Genomic DNA, 17,834 nt, shown 5'->3' on the forward strand with positions numbered 1-17,834 from the left:
CAAGTGGAAAGAAACAACTCCAGAGATCCAGCAAAGCTGCTGAGGGACTCACTAGGTAAGGGAAATTAGCCATGAAATGAGAATTCACCCTAACACTCTGCAAATCAGATGCTTTCCAAGCCAAGAGTGAGGGGTAGCTTCCACTCTTTGGCAGAAGCCTCCCTCTGGAATGACTTCCTTGGCCCTATCAGGTTTGAGCTGAATCTCCGTTAGTTCTGTAAGCTTCTAAATACCATCCTTTTTGCTTCTTCCTTCCCTCTCCCCTGCTAATTACCCGCTTTGCTGGATTGACTGGTTGCCTGGTCCCTCTGAGACCTACAGGGCACCAGGCCCCCCTTTCCCAGTCTACCCAACACCCTGTGGCCCTGAATCCCCCCCTCCCTAACCTGCACTTGCCCTTCGCCCCCACCCCATGACCAGCCTGGCGGGATGTGCGTCCCCACCAAGCTTGGGCCACCCCCTTCTGCACACTTAGCAGGTGGTCCTCACTCCCTGCACCCCCTTAGCTCTTGCCCTCCTGGCCCCCCCTTGCACTTGCCCGCCTGGCCTCTCCTTAGCACTTGCCCTCCTGGCTCCCCTTAGCACTTGCCTTCCTGGCCAAGCCTTAGCACTTGCCCTCCTGGCCTCTCCTTAGCACTTGCCTTCCTGGCCTCCCCTTAGCACTTGCCCTCCTTGCCCCCCCTTAGTTCTTGCCCTACTGGCCTCCCCTTAGCGCTTGCCTGCTGGCTCCCCTTAGCACTTGCCCTCCTGGCCAAGCCTTAGCACTTGCCCTCCTGCCCTCTCTGTAGCACTTGCCTTCCTGGCCTCCCTTTATCACTTGCCCTCCTGGCCTCTCCTTAGCACTTGCCCTCCTGGCTCCCCTTAGCACTTGCCCTCCTGGCCTCCCCTTAGCACTTGCCCTCCTGGCTCCCCTTGGCACTTGCCCTCCTGGCCTGGAGATGTGGATAGGTGCATCCTTACCATCCTGGCGGTGCTAGCTGCATGTGAGAGGACAGTCCTGCTCCACTGTGCACCTACCCATGTGCCGAGCAATATTCTGCTCCACTGTGCACCCACCCCTGTGCCCTGGAGCCAGGTGAGGGCAATACTCTGCTCCACTGTGCACCCACCCCAGTGCCCTGGAGCCAGGTGAGTGCAGTACTCTGCTCCACTGTGCACCCACCCCTGTGCCCTGGAGCCAGGTGAGCGTAGTACTCTGATCCACTGTGGACCTACCCCTGTGGCCTGGAGCCACGGGGAGCGCAGTACTCTGCTCCGCTGTGCACCCACCCCTGTGCCCTGGAGCCAGGTGAGTGCAGTACTCTGCTCCACTGTGCACCCACCCCTGTGCCCCAGAGCCAGGTGAGCGCAATACTCTACTCCACTGTGCACCTACCCCTGTGCCCTGAAACCAGGTGAACGCAGTACTCTGCTCCACAGTGCACCCACCCCTGTGCCCCAGAGCCAGGTGAATGCAATACTCTTCTCCACTGTGCACCTACCCCTGTGGCCTAGAGCATGGTGGGAGCAGTACTCTGCTCCACTGTGCACCCACCCCTGTGCCCCGGAGCCAGGTGAGTGCAGTACTCTGCTGCACTGTGCACCTACCCTGTGCCCCAGAGCCAGGTGAGCACACTACTCTGCTCCACTGTGCACCCACCCCTGTGCCCTGGAGCCAGGTGAGATCAGTACTCTGCTCCACTGTGCACCCACCCCTGTGCCCCAGAGCCAGGTGAGCACAATACTCTGCTCCACTGTGCACCCACCCCTGTGCCCTGGAGCCAGGTGACCCACCCCTGTGGCCTAGAGCCAGGTGAGTTCAGTACTCTGCTCCACTGTGCACCCACCCCTGTGCCCCAGAGCCAGGTGAGTGCAATACTCTGCTCCACTGTGCACCTACCCCTGTGGTCTAGAGCATGGTGAGTGCAGTACACTGCTCCACTGTGCAGCCACCCCTGTGCCCTGGAGCCAGGTGAGCACAGTACTCTGCTCCACTGTACACCTACCCTTGAGGCCTAGAGCATGGTGAGCGCAATACTCTGCTCCACTGTGCACCCGCCCCTGTGCCCCAGAGCCAGGTGAGCGCAATACTCTGCTCCACTGTGCACCCACCCCGGTGCCCTGGAGCCAGGTGAGCACAGAACTCTGCTCCACTGTGCACCTACCCCTGTGGCCTAGAGCATGGTGAGCACAGTACTCTGCTCCACTGTGCACCAACCCCTGTGCCCTGGAGCCAGGTGAGCTTAGTACTCTGCTCCACTTTGCACCCACCCCTGTGCCCTAGAGACAGGTGAGTGCAATACTCTACCCCATGACTTCCTTGCATCCCAAGAGCTAGAGGAAGGGAAAATGATCCTTCACCGTGCACCCGAACCCCACACCATCCTGTTGGCACTAGAGCCAAGTGAGCAAAAATCTCCTGTTCACCATGCCCCTTATCGTCCTTGCAGCCCTAGAGGCAGGCCAGGAAATCCCTGCACCCCTCTGCACCTTGCCCTTTATCATCCTTGCAGCCCTAGAGGCAGGCCAGGAAATCCCTGCTCCAACGTGCACCTTGCGCCTTATCGTCCTAGCAGCACTAGAGGCAGGCCAGGAAATCCCTGCTCCCCCGTGCACCTTGCCCTTTATCGTCCTAGCAGCCTTTTAGGCAGGCCAGGAAATCCCTGCTCCCCTGTGCAACTTGCCGTTTATCATCCTATCAGCCCAAGATGCAGACCAGGAAGTAACTGCTCCCCTATGCACCTTGCCCCTTATCGTCCTAGCAGCCCTAGAGGCAGGCCAGGATTCCCTGCTCCCCTGTGCACCTGCCCCCTTATCGTCCTAGCACCCCTAGAGGCAGGCCAGGAAATACCTGCTCCCCTGTGCACCTTGCCCCTTATCGTCCTAGCAGCCCTAGAGGCAGGCCAGGAATCCCTGCTCCCCTGTGCACCTGCCCCCTTATCGTCCTAGCACCCCTAGAGGCAGGCCAGGAATACACTGCTCCCCTGTGCACCTTGCCCCTTATCGTCCTAGCACGCCTAGAGGCAGGCCAGGAAATCTCTGCTCCACTGTGCACCTTGCCCCTTATCGTCCTAGCACCCCTAGAGGCAGGCCAAGAAATCTCTCCTCCCTTGTGCACCTTGCCCCTTATCGTCCTAGCACCCCTAGAGGCAGGCCAGGAAATCTCTCCTCCCTTGTGCACCTTGCACCTTATCGTCCTAGCAGCCCTAGAGGTAGGCCAGGAAATACTTGCTCCCCTGTGCACCTTGCTCCTTATCGTCCTATCAGCAGCCCTAGAGGCAGGCCAGGAAATCCCTGCTCCCCTGTGCACCTTGCCCCTTATCGTCCTAGCAGCCCTAGAGGCAGCCCAGGAAATCCCTGCTCCCCTCTGCACCTTGCCCCTTATCGTCATAGCAACCCTAGAGGCAGGCCAGGAAATACTCTGCTCCACTGTGCACCCACCCCTGTGCCCTTGGAGCCAGGAGAGTGCAGTACTCTGATCCACTGTGCACCCACCTCTGTGCCCTGGAAACAGGTGAGCGCAATACTCTGCTCCACTGTGCACCTACTCCTGTGCCCTAGAGCCAGGTGAGCGCAAAACTGTGCTCCACTGTGCAGCCACCCCTGTTCCCTGGAGCCAGGTGAGCGCAGTACTCTGCTCCACTGTACACCCACCCCTGCACCCTGGAGCCAGGTGAGCGCAGTACTCTGTTCGACTGTGCACCCAACCCTGTGCCTTGGATCCAGGTGAGCGCAATACTCTGCTCCACGGTGCAGCTACCCCTGTGCCCTGGAGCCAGGTGAGCGCAGTACTCTGCTCCACTTTGCACCCAACCCTGTGCCTTGGAGCCAGGTGAACGCAGCACTCTGCTCCACTGTGCACCCACCCCTGTGCCCTGGATCCAGGTGAGCGCATTACTCTGCTCCACTGTGCTTCCACCCCTGTGCCATAGAGCCAGGTGAGCGCAGTACTCTGCTCCACTTTGCACCCAACCCTGTGCCTTGGAGCCAGGTGAACGCAGCACTCTGCTCCACTGTGCACCCACCCCTGTGCCCTGGATCCAGGTGAGTTCAGTACTCTGCACCACTGTGCACCCATGCCTGTGCCCTAGAGCCAGGTGAGCGCAATACTGTGCTCCACTGTGGACCTACCCCTGTGCCCTAGAGCCAGGTGAGCGCAATACTCTGCTCCACTGTGCACCCACCTCTGTGCCCCAGAGCCAGGTGAGCGCAGTACTCTGCTTCACTGTGCACCCACCCCTGTGCCCCGGAGCCAGTGAGCGCAGTACTCTGCCCCACTCTGCACCCACCCCTGTGCCCCAGAGCCAGGTGAGCGCAATACTCTGCTCCACTGTGCACCTATCCCTGTGGCCTAGAGCATGGTAAGAGCAGTACTGTGCTCCACTGTGCACCCACTCCTGTGCCCTGGAGCCAAGTGAGCGCGGTACTCTGCTCCACTGTGCACCTACCCCTATGACCTAGAGCATGGTGAGCACAGTACTCTGCTCCACTGTGCACCCACCCATGTGCCCTGGAGCCAGGTGAACTTAGTACTCTGCTCCACTGTGCACCCACCCCTGTGCCCTGGAGCCAGGTGAGCTCAGTACTCTGCTCCACTGTGCACCCACCCCTGTGCCCCAGAGCCAGGTGAGCGCAATGCTCTGCTCCAATGTGCACCCACCCCTGTGCCCTGGAGCCAGGTGACCCACCCCTGTGGCCTAGAGCCAGGTGAGCTCAGTACTCTGCTGCACTGTGCACCCACCCCTGTGCCCCAGAGCCAGGTGAGTGCAATACTCTGCTCCACTGTGCACCTACCCCTGTGGCCTAGAGCATGTTGAGCGCAGTACACTGCTCCACTGTGCAGCCACCCCTGTGCCCTGGAGCCAGGTGAGCACAGCACTCTGCTCCACTGTGCACCTACCCCTGAGGCCTAGAGCATGGTGAGCGCAATACTCTGCTCCACTGTGCACCCACCCCTGTGTCCCAGAGTCAGGTGAGCACAATACTCTGCTCCACTGTGCACCCACCCCAGTGCCCTGGAGCCAGTTGAGCGCAGTACTCAGCTCCACTGTGCACCCACCCCTGTGCCCTGGAGCCAGGTGAGCGCAAGAACTCTGCTCCACTGTGCACCTACCCCTGTGGCCCAGAGCATGGTGAGCACAGTACTCTGCTCCACTGTGCACCCACCCCTGTGCCCTGGAGCCAGGTGAGCTTAGTACTCTGCTGCAGTGTGCACCTACCCCTGTGCCCTGGAGCCAGGTTAGCGCAGTACTCTGTTCCACTGTGCACCCCCCCTGTGCCCTGGATCCAGGTGAGCTCAGTAGTCTGCTCCACTGTGCACCCACCCCTGTGCCCCAGAGCCAGGTGAGCTCAGTACTCTGCTCCACTGTGCACCTACCCCTGTGGCCTAGAGCATGGTGAGCGTAGTACTCTGCTCCACTGTGCACCCACCCCTGTGCCTGGAGCCAGGTGAGCTTAGTACTCTGCTCCACTGTGCACCCACCCCTGTGCCCTGGAGCCAAGTTAGCGCAGTACTCTGTTCCACTGTGCACCCCATCTGTGCCCTGGATCCAGGTGAGCGCATTACTCTGCACCACTGTGCACCTACCCCTGTAGTCTAGAGCATGGTGAGCACAGTACTCTGCTCCACTGTGCACCCACCCCTGTGCCCTGGAGCATGGTAAGCGCAGTACTCTGCTCCACTGTGCACCCACCCCTGTGCCCCAGAGCCAGGTGAGCGCATTACTCTGCTCCACTGTGCACCTACCCCTGTGGCCTAGAGCATGGTGAGCACAGTACTCTGCTCCACTGTGCACCCACCCCTGTGCCCTGGAGCCAGGTGAGCGCAGTACTCTGCTCCACTGTGCACCTACCCCTATGACCTAGAGCATGGTGAGCACAGTACTCTGCTCCACTGTGCACCCACCCCTGTGCCCTGGAGCCAGGTGAGCTTAGTACTCTGCTCCACTGTGCACCCACCCCTGTGCCCTGGAGCCAGGTTAGTGCAGTACTCTGTTCCACTGTGCACCCCCCCCCCTGTGCCCCAGAGCCAGGTGAGCTCAGTAGTCTGCTCCACTGTGCACCTACCCCTGTGGCCTAGAGCATGGTGAGCACAGTACTCTGCTCCACTGTGCACCCACCCCTGTGGCCTGGAGCCAGGTGAGCGCAGTACTCTGCTCCACTGTGCACCTACCCCTATGACCTAGAGCATGGTGAGCGCAGTACTCTGCTCCACTGTGCACGCACCCCTCTGCCCCAGAGCCAGGTGAGCGCATTACTCTGCTCCACTGTGCACCTACCCCTGTGGCCTAGAGCATGGTGAGCACAGTACTCTGCTCCACTGTGCACCCACCCCTGTGCCCTGGAGCCAGGTGAGCGCAGTACTCTGCTCCACTGTGCACCTACCCCTATGACCTAGAGCATGGTGAGCACAGTACTTTGCTCCACTGTGCACCCACCCTGTGCCCTGGAGCCAGGTGAGCTTAGTACTCTGCTCCACTGTGCACCCACCCCTGTGCCCTGGAGCCAGGTGAGCTCAGTACTCTGCTCCACTGTACACCCACCCCTGTGCCCCAGAGCCAGGTGAGCGCAATGCTCTGCTCCAATGTGCACCCACCCCTGTTCCCTGGAGCCAGGTGACCCACCCCTGTGGCCTAGAGCCAGGTGAGCTCAGTACTCTGCTCCACTGTGCACCCACCCCTGTGCCCCAGAACCAGGTGAGTGCAATACTCTGCTCCACTGTGCACCTACCCCTGTGGCCTAGAGCATGGTGAGCGCAGTACGCTGTTCCAATGTGCAGCCACCCCTGTGCCCTGGAGCCAGGTGAGCGCAGCACTCTGCTCCACTGTGCACCTGCCCCTGAGGCCTAGAGCATTGTGAGCGCAATACTCTGCTCCACTGTGCACCCACCCCTGTGCCCCGGAGTCAGGTGAGCACAATACTCTGCTCCACTGTGCACCCACCCTAGTGCCCTGGAGCCAGTTGAACGCAGTACTCTGCTCCACTGTGCACCCACCCCTGTTCCCTGGAGCCAGGTGAGTGCAGAACTCTGCTCCACTGTGCACCTACCCATGTGGCCTAGAGCATGGTGAGCACAGTACTCTGCTCCACTGTGCACCCACCCCGAGCCCCTGGAGCCAGGTGAGCTTAGTACTCTGCTCCACTGTGCACCCACCCCTGTGCCCTTTAGCCAGGTTAGCGTAGTACTCTGTTCCAATGTGCACCCCCCTGTGACCATGATCCAGGGAGCTCAGTACTCTGCTCCACTGTGCACCCACTCCTGTGCCCCAGAGCCAGGTGAGCGCAATACTCTGCTCCACTGTGCACCTACTCATGTGGCTTAGAGCATGGTGAGCGCAGTACTCTCCTCCACTTTGCAGCCACCCCTGTGCCCCAGAGCCAGGTGAGCGCAATACTCTGCTCCACTGTGCACCTACACTTGTGGCCTAGAGCAGGGTGAGTTCAGTATTCTGCTCCACTGTGCACCCACCGCTGTGCCCTGGAGCCAGTTGAGCGCAATACTCTGCTCCACTGTGCACCCACCCCTGTGCCCTGGAGCCAGGTGAGTTCAGTATACTGTTCCACTGTGCACCCACCCCTCTGCCCTAGAGCCAGGTGAGTTCAGTACTCTGCTCCAATGTACACCCACCCCTGTGCCCTGGAACGAGGTGAGCGCAGTACTCTGCTCCACTGTGCACCCACCCCTGTGCCCCAGAGCCAGGTGTGCGCAGTACTCTGCTCCATTGTGCACCCACCCCTGTGCCCCAAGACAGGTGAGCTCAGTACTCTGCTCCACTGTGCACCCACCCCTGTGTCCTGGAGCCAGGTGAGTTCAGTACTCAGCTCCACTGTGCACCCACCCCTGTGCCCTGGAGCCTGGTGAGCGCAGTACTTTGCTCCACTGTGCACCCACCCCTGTGCCCCAGAGCCAGGTGAGCGCAGTACTCTGCTCCACTGTGCACCCACCCCTGTGCCCCGAGACAGGTGAGAGCAGTACTCTGCTGCACTGTGCACCCACCCCTGTGGCCTAGAGCCAGTTGAGCTCAGTACTCTGCTCCACTGTGCACCCACCCCTGTGCCCTGGAGCCATGCGAGCGCAGTACTCTGCTCCACTGTGCACCCACCCCTGTGCACTGTAGCCAGGTGAGTGCAGTACTCTGCTCCACTGTGCACCCACTCCTGTGCCCTGGAGCCAGGTGAGTGCAGTACTCTGCTTCACTGTGCACCCAACCCTGTGGCCTGGAGCCAGGTGAGCGCAGTACTCTGCTCCACTGTGCACCCAGCCATGTGCCCTGGAGCAGTTGAGCACAGTACTCTGTTCCACTGTGCAGCTACGCCAGTGCCCTGGAGCCAGGTGAGCGCAGTACTCTGTTACACTGTGCAGCCACCCCTGTGACCTGGAGCCAGGGGAGCGAGTACTCTGCTCCACTGTGCACTCACCGCTGTGCCCTGGAGCCAGGTGAGCGCAGTACTCTGCTCCACTGTGCACCCACCCCTGTGCCCTGGATCCAGGTGAGAGCAATACTCTGCTACACTGTGCACCCACCCCTGTGCCCCAGAGCCAGGTGAGCACAATACTCTGCTCCACTGTGCACCCACCCCTGTGCCCTGGAGCCAGGTGACCCATCCCTGTGGCCTAGAGCCAGGTAAGCTCAGTACTCTGCTCCACTGTGCACCCACCCCTGTGGCCTAGAGCATGGTGAGCACAGTACTCTGCTCCACTGTGCACCCACCCCTGTGCCCTGGAGCCAGGTGAGCGCAGTACTCTGCTCCACTGTGCACCTACCCCTATGACCTAGAGCATGGTGAGCGCAGTACTCTGCTCCACTGTGCACGCACCCCTCTGCCCCAGAGCCAGGTGAGCGCATTACTCTGCTCCACTGTGCACCTACCCCTGTGGCCTAGAGCATGGTGAGCACAGTACTCTGCTCCACTGTGCACCCACCCCTGTGCCCTGGAGCCAGGTGAGCGCAGTACTCTGCTCCACTGTGCACCTACCCCTATGACCTAGAGCATGGTGAGCACAGTACTCTGCTCCACTGTGCACCCACCCCTGTGCCCTGGAGCCAGGTGAGCTTAGTACTCTGCTCCACTGTGCACCCACCCCTGTGCCCTGGAGCCAGGTGAGCTCAGTACTCTGCTCCATTGTACACCCACCCCTGTGCCCCAGAGCCAGGTGAGCACAATGCTCTGCTCCAATGTGCACCCACCCCTGTTCCCTGGAGCCAGGTGACCCACCTCTGTGGCCTAGAGCCAGGTGAGCTCAGTACTCTGCTCCACTGTGCACCCACCCCTGTGCCCCAGAACCAGGTGAGTGCAATACTCTGCTCCACTGTGCACCTACCCCTGTGGCCTAGAGCATGGTGAGGGCAGTACGCTGTTCCACTGTGCAGCCACCCCTGTGCCCTGGAGCCAGGTGAGCGCAGCACTCTGCTCCACTGTGCACCTGCCCCTGAGGCCTAGAGCATTGTGAGCGCAATACTCTGCTCCACTGTGCACCCACCCCTGTGCCTCAGAGTCAGGTGAGCACAATACTCTGCTCCACTGTGCACCCACCCCAGTGCCCTGGAGCCAGTTGAACGCAGTACTCTGCTCCACTGTGCACACACCCCTGTTCCCTGGAGCCAGGTGAGTGCAGAACTCTGCTCCACTGTGCACCTACCCCTGTGGCCTAGAGCATGGTGAGCACAGTACTCTGCTCCACTGTGCACCCACCCCGAGCCCCTGGAGCCAGGTGAGCACAGTACTCTGCTCCACTGTGCACCCACCCCTGTGCCCTGGAGCCAGGTGAGCGCAGTACTCTGCTCCACTGTGCACCTACCCCTATGACCTAGAGCATGGTGAGCACAGTACTTTGCTCCACTGTGCACCCACCCTGTGCCCTGGAGCCAGGTGAGCTTAGTACTCTGCTCCACTGTGCACCCACCCCTGTGCCCTGGAGCCAGGTGAGCTCAGTACTCTGCTCCACTGTACACCCACCCCTGTGCCCCAGAGCCAGGTGAGCGCAATGCTCTGCTCCAATGTGCACCCACCCCTGTTCCCTGGAGCCAGGTGACCCACCCCTGTGGCCTAGAGCCAGGTGAGCTCAGTACTCTGCTCCACTGTGCACCCACCCCTGTGCCCTAGAACCAGGTGAGTGCAATACTCTGCTCCACTGTGCACCTACCCCTGTGGCCTAGAGCATGGTGAGCGCAGTACGCTGTTCCAATGTGCAGCCACCCCTGTGCCCTGGAGCCAGGTGAGCGCAGCACTCTGCTCCACTGTGCACCTGCCCCTGAGGCCTAGAGCATTGTGAGCGCAATACTCTGCTCCACTGTGCACCCACCCCTGTGCCCCGGAGTCAGGTGAGCACAATACTCTGCTCCACTGTGCACCCACCCTAGTGCCCTGGAGCCAGTTGAACGCAGTACTCTGCTCCACTGTGCACCCACCCCTGTTCCCTGGAGCCAGGTGAGTGCAGAACTCTGCTCCACTGTGCACCTACCCATGTGGCCTAGAGCATGGTGAGCACAGTACTCTGCTCCACTGTGCACCCACCCCGAGCCCCTGGAGCCAGGTGAGCTTAGTACTCTGCTCCACTGTGCACCCACCCCTGTGCCCTTTAGCCAGGTTAGCGTAGTACTCTGTTCCAATGTGCACCCCCCTGTGCCCATGATCCAGGGAGCTCAGTACTCTGCTCCACTGTGCACCCACTCCTGTGCCCCAGAGCCAGGTGAGCGCAATACTCTGCTCCACTGTGCACCTACTCATGTGGCTTAGAGCATGGTGAGCGCAGTACTCTCCTCCACTTTGCAGCCACCCCTGTGCCCCAGAGCCAGGTGAGCGCAATACTCTGCTCCACTGTGCACCTACACTTGTGGCCTAGAGCAGGGTGAGTTCAGTATTCTGCTCCACTGTGCACCCACCGCTGTGCCCTGGAGCCAGTTGAGCGCAATACTCTGCTCCACTGTGCACCCACCCCTGTGCCCTGGAGCCAGGTGAGTTCAGTACTCTGTTCCACTGTGCACCCACCCCTCTGCCCTAGAGCCAGGGGAGTTCAGTACTCTGCTCCAATGTACACCCACCCCTGTGCCCTGGAACGAGGTGAGCGCAGTACTCTGCTCCACTGTGCACCCACCCCTGTGCCCCAGAGCCAGGTGTGCGCAGTACTCTGCTCCATTGTGCACCCACCCCTGTGCCCCAAGACAGGTGAGCTCAGTACTCTGCTCCACTGTGCCCCCACCCCTGTGTCCTGGAGCCAGGTGAGTTCAGTACTCTGCTCCACTGTGCACCCACCCCTGTGCCCTGGAGCCTGGTGAGCGCAGTACTTTGCTCCACTGTGCACCCACCCCTGTGCCCCAGAGCCAGGTGAGCGCAGTACTCTGCTCCACTGTGCACCCACCCCTGTGCCCCGAGACAGGTGAGAGCAGTACTCTGCTGCACTGTGCACCCACCCCTGTGGCCTAGAGCCAGTTGAGCTCAGTACTCTGCTCCACTGTGCACCCACCCCTGTGCCCTGGAGCCATGCGAGCGCAGTACTCTGCTCCACTGTGCACCCACCCCTGTGCACTGTAGCCAGGTGAGTGCAGTACTCTGCTCCACTGTGCACCCACTCCTGTGCCCTGGAGCCAGGTGAGTGCAGTACTCTGCTTCACTGTGCACCCAACCCTGTGGCCTGGAGCCAGGTGAGCGCAGTACTCTGCTCCACTGTGCACCCAGCCATGTGCCCTGGAGCAGTTGAGCACAGTACTCTGTTCCACTGTGCAGCTACGCCAGTGCCCTGGAGCCAGGTGAGCGCAGTACTCTGTTACACTGTGCAGCCACCCCTGTGACCTGGAGCCAGGGGAGCGAGTACTCTGCTCCACTGTGCACTCACCGCTGTGCCCTGGAGCCAGGTGAGCGCAGTACTCTGCTCCACTGTGCACCCACCCCTGTGCCCTGGATCCAGGTGAGAGCAATACTCTGCTACACTGTGCACCCACCCCTGTGCCCCAGAGCCAGTTGAGCACAATACTCTGCTCCACTGTGCACCCACCCCTGTGCCCTGGAGCCAGGTGACCCATCCCTGTGGCCTAGAGCCAGGTAAGCTCAGTACTCTGCTCCACTGTGCACCCACCCCTGTGGCCTAGAGCATGGTGAGCACAGTACTCTGCTCCACTGTGCACCCACCCCTGTGCCCTGGAGCCAGGTGAGCGCAGTACTCTGCTCCACTGTGCACCTACCCCTATGACCTAGAGCATGGTGAGCGCAGTACTCTGCTCCACTGTGCACGCACCCCTCTGCCCCAGAGCCAGGTGAGCGCATTACTCTGCTCCACTGTGCACCTACCCCTGTGGCCTAGAGCATGGTGAGCACAGTACTCTGCTCCACTGTGCACCCACCCCTGTGCCCTGGAGCCAGGTGAGCGCAGTACTCTGCTCCACTGTGCACCTACCCCTATGACCTAGAGCATGGTGAGCACAGTACTCTGCTCCACTGTGCACCCACCCCTGTGCCCTGGAGCCAGGTGAGCTTAGTACTCTGCTCCACTGTGCACCAACCCCTGTGCCCTGGAGCCAGGTGAGCTCAGTACTCTGCTCCATTGTACACCCACCCCTGTGCCCCAGAGCCAGGTGAGCGCAATGCTCTGCTCCAATGTGCACCCACCCCTGTTCCCTGGAGCCAGGTGACCCACCCCTGTGGCCTAGAGCCAGGTGAGCTCAGTACTCTGCTCCACTGTGCACCCACCCCTGTGCCCCAGAACCAGGTGAGTGCAATACTCTGCTCCACTGTGCACCTACCCCTGTGGCCTAGAGCATGGTGAGGGCAGTACGCTGTTCCACTGTGCAGCCACCCCTGTGCCCTGGAGCCAGGTGAGCGCAGCACTCTGCTCCACTGTGCACCTGCCCCTGAGGCCTAGAGCATTGTGAGCGCAATACTCTGCTCCACTGTGCACCCACCCCTGTGCCTCAGAGTCAGGTGAGCACAATACTCTGCTCCACTGTGCACCCACCCCAGTGCCCTGGAGCCAGGTGAACGCAGTACTCTGCTCCACTGTGCACACACCCCTGTTCCCTGGAGCCAGGTGAGTGCAGAACTCTGCTCCACTGTGCACCTACCCCTGTGGCCTAGAGCATGGTGAGCACAGTAATCTGCTCCACTGTGCACCCACCCCGAGCCCCTGGAGCCAGGTGAGCTTAGTACTCTGCTCCACTGTGCACCCACCCCTGTGCCCTTTAGCCAGGTTAGGGTAGTACTCTGTTCCAATGTGCACCCCCCCTGTGCCCATGAGCCAGGGAGCTCAGTACTCTGCTCCACTGTACACCCACCCCAGTGCCCCAGAGCCAGGTGAGCGCAATACTCTGCTCCACTGTGCACCTACTCATGTGGCTTAGAGCATGGTGAGCACAGTACTCTGCTCCACTTTGCAGCCACCCCTGTGCCCCAGAGCCAGGTGAGCGCAATACTCTGCTCCACTGTGCACCTACACTTGTGGCCTAGAGCAGGGTGAGTTCAGTACTCTGCTCCACTGTGCACCCACCGCTGTGCCCTGGAGCCAGGTGAGTTCAGTACTCTGTTCCACTTTGCACCCACCCCTCTGCCCTAGAGCCAGGTGAGTTCAGTACTCTGCCCCAATGTACACCCACCCCTGTGCTCTGGAACGAGGTGAGCGCAGTACTCTGCTCCCCTGTGCGCCCACCCCTGTGCCCCAGAGCCAGGTGTGCGCAGTACTCTGCTCCATTGTGCACCCACCCCTGTGCCCCAAGCCAGTTGAGCGCAATACTCTGCTCCACTGTGCACCCACCCCTGTGCCCTGGAGCCAGGTGAGTTCAGTACTCTGTTCCACTTTGCACCCACCCCTCTGCCCTAGAGCCAGGTGAGTTCAGCACTCTGCCCCAATGTACACCCACCCCAGTGCTCTGGAACGAGGTGAGCGCAGTACTCTGCTCCCCTGTGCGCCCACCCCTGTGCCCCAGAGCCAGGTGTGCGCAGTACTCTGCTCCATTGTGCACCCACCCCTGTGCCCCAAGACAGGTGAGCTCAGTACTCTGCTCCACTGTGCACCCACCCCTGTCTCCTGGAGCCAGGTGAGTTCAGGACTCTGCTCCACTGTGCACCCACCCCTGTGCCCTGGAGGCTGGTGAGCGCAGTACTTTGCTCCACTGTGCACCCACCCCTGTGCCCCAGAGCCAGTTGAGCGCAGTACTCTGCTCCACTGTGCACCCACCCCTGTGCCCCGAGACAGGTGAGAGCAGTACTCTGCTGCACTGTGCACCCACCCCTGTGGCCTAGAGCCAGGTGAGCTCAGTACTCTGCTCCACTGTGCACCCACTCCTGTGCCCTGGAGCCAGGTGAGTGCAGTACTCTGCTTCACTGTGCACTCACCCCTGTGCCCCAGAGCCAGTTGAGCGCAGTACTCTGCTCCACTGTGCACCCACCCCTGTGCCCTGAGACAGGTGAGAGCAGTACTCTGCTGCACTGTGCACCCACCCCTGTGGCCTAGAGCCAGGTGAGCTCAGTACTCTGCTCCACTGTGCACCCACCCCTGTGCACTGGAGCCAGGTGAGTGCAGTACTCTGCTCCACTGTGCACCCACTCCTGTGCCCTGGAGCCAGGTGAGTGCAGTACTCTGCTTCACTGTGCACCCACCCCTGTGCCCTGGAGCCAGGTGAGCGCAGTACTCTGCTCCACTGTGCACCCAGCCATGTGCCCTGGAGCAGTTGAGCACAGTACTCTGTTCCACTGTGCAGCTACGCCAGTGCCCTGGAGCCAGGTGAGCGCAGTACTCTGTTACACTGTGCAGCCACCCCTGTGACCTGGAGCCAGGGGAGTGAGTACTCTGCTCCACTGTGCACCCACCCCTGTGCCCCGAGACAGGTGAGAGCAGTACTCTGCTGCACTGTGCACCCACCCCTGTGGCCTAGAGCCAGGTGAGCTCAGTACTCTGCTCCACTGTGCACCCACTCCTGTGCCCTGGAGCCAGGTGAGTGCAGTACTCTGCTTCACTGTGCACTCACCCCTGTGCCCCAGAGCCAGTTGAGCGCAGTACTCTGCTCCACTGTGCACCCACTCCTGTGCCCTGGAGCCAGGTGAGTGCAGTACTCTGCTTCACTGTGCACTCACCCCTGTGCCCCAGAGCCAGTTGAGCGCAGTACTCTGCTCCACTGTGCACCCACCCCTGTGCCCTGAGACAGGTGAGAGCAGTACTCTGCTGCACTGTGCACCCACCCCTGTGGCCTAGAGCCAGGTGAGCTCAGTACTCTGCTCCACTGTGCACCCACCCCTGTGCACTGGAGCCAGGTGAGTGCAGTACTCTGCTCCACTGTGCACCCACTCCTGTGCCCTGGAGCCAGGTGAGTGCAGTACTCTGCTTCGCTGTGCACCCACCCCTGTGCCCTGGAGCCAGGTGAGCGCAGTACTCTGCTCCACTGTGCACCCAGCCATGTGCCCTGGAGCAGTTGAGCACAGTACTCTGTTCCACTGTGCAGCTACGCCAGTGCCCTGGAGCCAGGTGAGCGCAGTACTCTGTTACACTGTGCAGCCACCCCTGTGACCTGGAGCCAGGGGAGTGAGTACTCTGCTCCACTGTGCACTCACCCCTGTGCCCTGGAGCCAGGTGAGCGCAGTACTCTGCTCCACTGTGCACCCACCCCTGTGCCCTGGATCCAGGTGAGAGCAATACTCTGCTACACTGTGCACCCACCCCTGTGCCCCAGAGCCAGGTGAGCACAATACTCTGCTCCACTGTGCACCCACCCCTGTGCCCTGGAGCCAGGTGACCCATCCCTGTGGCCTAGAGCCAGGTAAGCTCAGTACTCTGCTCCACTGTGCACCCACCCCTGTGGCCTAGAGCATGGTGAGCACAGTACTCTGCTCCACTGTGCACCCACCCCTGTGCCCTGGAGCCAGGTGAGCGCAGTACTCTGCTCCACTGTGCACCTACCCCTATGACCTAGAGCATGGTGAGCGCAGTACTCTGCTCCACTGTGCACGCACCCCTCTGCCCCAGAGCCAGGTGAGCGCATTACTCTGCTCCACTGTGCACCTACCCCTGTGGCCTAGAGCATGGTGAGCACAGTACTCTGCTCCACTGTGCACCCACCCCTGTGCCCTGGAGCCAGGTGAGCGCAGTACTCTGCTCCACTGTGCACCTACCCCTATGACCTAGAGCATGGTGAGCACAGTACTCTGCTCCACTGTGCACCCATCCCTGTGCCCTGGAGCCAGGTGAGCTTAGTACTCTGCTCCACTGTGCACCCAGCCATGTGCCCTGGAGCAGTTGAGCACAGTACTCTGTTCCACTGTGCAGCTACGCCAGTGCCCTGGAGCCAGGTGAGCGCAGTACTCTGTTACACTGTGCAGCCACCCCTGTGACCTGGAGCCAGGGGAGTGAGTACTCTGCTCCACTGTGCACCCACCCCTGTGCCCCGAGACAGGTGAGAGCAGTACTCTGCTGCACTGTGCACCCACCCCTGTGGCCTAGAGCCAGGTGAGCTCAGTACTCTGCTCCACTGTGCACCCACTCCTGTGCCCTGGAGCCAGGTGAGTGCAGTACTCTGCTTCACTGTGCACTCACCCCTGTGCCCCAGAGCCAGTTGAGCGCAGTACTCTGCTCCACTGTGCACCCACTCCTGTGCCCTGGAGCCAGGTGAGTGCAGTACTCTGCTTCACTGTGCACTCACCCCTGTGCCCCAGAGCCAGTTGAGCGCAGTACTCTGCTCCACTGTGCACCCACCCCTGTGCCCTGAGACAGGTGAGAGCAGTACTCTGCTGCACTGTGCACCCACCCCTGTGGCCTAGAGCCAGGTGAGCTCAGTACTCTGCTCCACTGTGCACCCACCCCTGTGCACTGGAGCCAGGTGAGTGCAGTACTCTGCTCCACTGTGCACCCACTCCTGTGCCCTGGAGCCAGGTGAGTGCAGTACTCTGCTTCGCTGTGCACCCACCCCTGTGCCCTGGAGCCAGGTGAGCGCAGTACTCTGCTCCACTGTGCACCCAGCCATGTGCCCTGGAGCAGTTGAGCACAGTACTCTGTTCCACTGTGCAGCTACGCCAGTGCCCTGGAGCCAGGTGAGCGCAGTACTCTGTTACACTGTGCAGCCACCCCTGTGACCTGGAGCCAGGGGAGTGAGTACTCTGCTCCACTGTGCACTCACCCCTGTGCCCTGGAGCCAGGTGAGCGCAGTACTCTGCTCCACTGTGCACCCACCCCTGTGCCCTGGATCCAGGTGAGAGCAATACTCTGCTACACTGTGCACCCACCCCTGTGCCCCAGAGCCAGGTGAGCACAATACTCTGCTCCACTGTGCACCCACCCCTGTGCCCTGGAGCCAGGTGACCCATCCCTGTGGCCTAGAGCCAGGTAAGCTCAGTACTCTGCTCCACTGTGCACCCACCCCTGTGGCCTAGAGCATGGTGAGCACAGTACTCTGCTCCACTGTGCACCCACCCCTGTGCCCTGGAGCCAGGTGAGCGCAGTACTCTGCTCCACTGTGCACCTACCCCTATGACCTAGAGCATGGTGAGCGCAGTACTCTGCTCCACTGTGCACGCACCCCTCTGCCCCAGAGCCAGGTGAGCGCATTACTCTGCTCCACTGTGCACCTACCCCTGTGGCCTAGAGCATGGTGAGCACAGTACTCTGCTCCACTGTGCACCCACCCCTGTGCCCTGGAGCCAGGTGAGCGCAGTACTCTGCTCCACTGTGCACCTACCCCTATGACCTAGAGCATGGTGAGCACAGTACTCTGCTCCACTGTGCACCCATCCCTGTGCCCTGGAGCCAGGTGAGCTTAGTACTCTGCTCCACTGTGCACCCACCCCTGTGCCCTGGAGCCAGGTGAGCTCAGTACTCTGCTCCATTGTACACCCACCCCTGTGCCCCAGAGCCAGGTGAGCGCAATGCTCTGCTCCAATGT

Source organism: Ambystoma mexicanum, chromosome 10 (genome assembly GCF_040938575.1).
Source record: "Ambystoma mexicanum isolate Mex_15411 chromosome 10, UKY_AmexF1_1, whole genome shotgun sequence".
NCBI lineage: Eukaryota > Metazoa > Chordata > Amphibia > Caudata > Ambystomatidae > Ambystoma > Ambystoma mexicanum.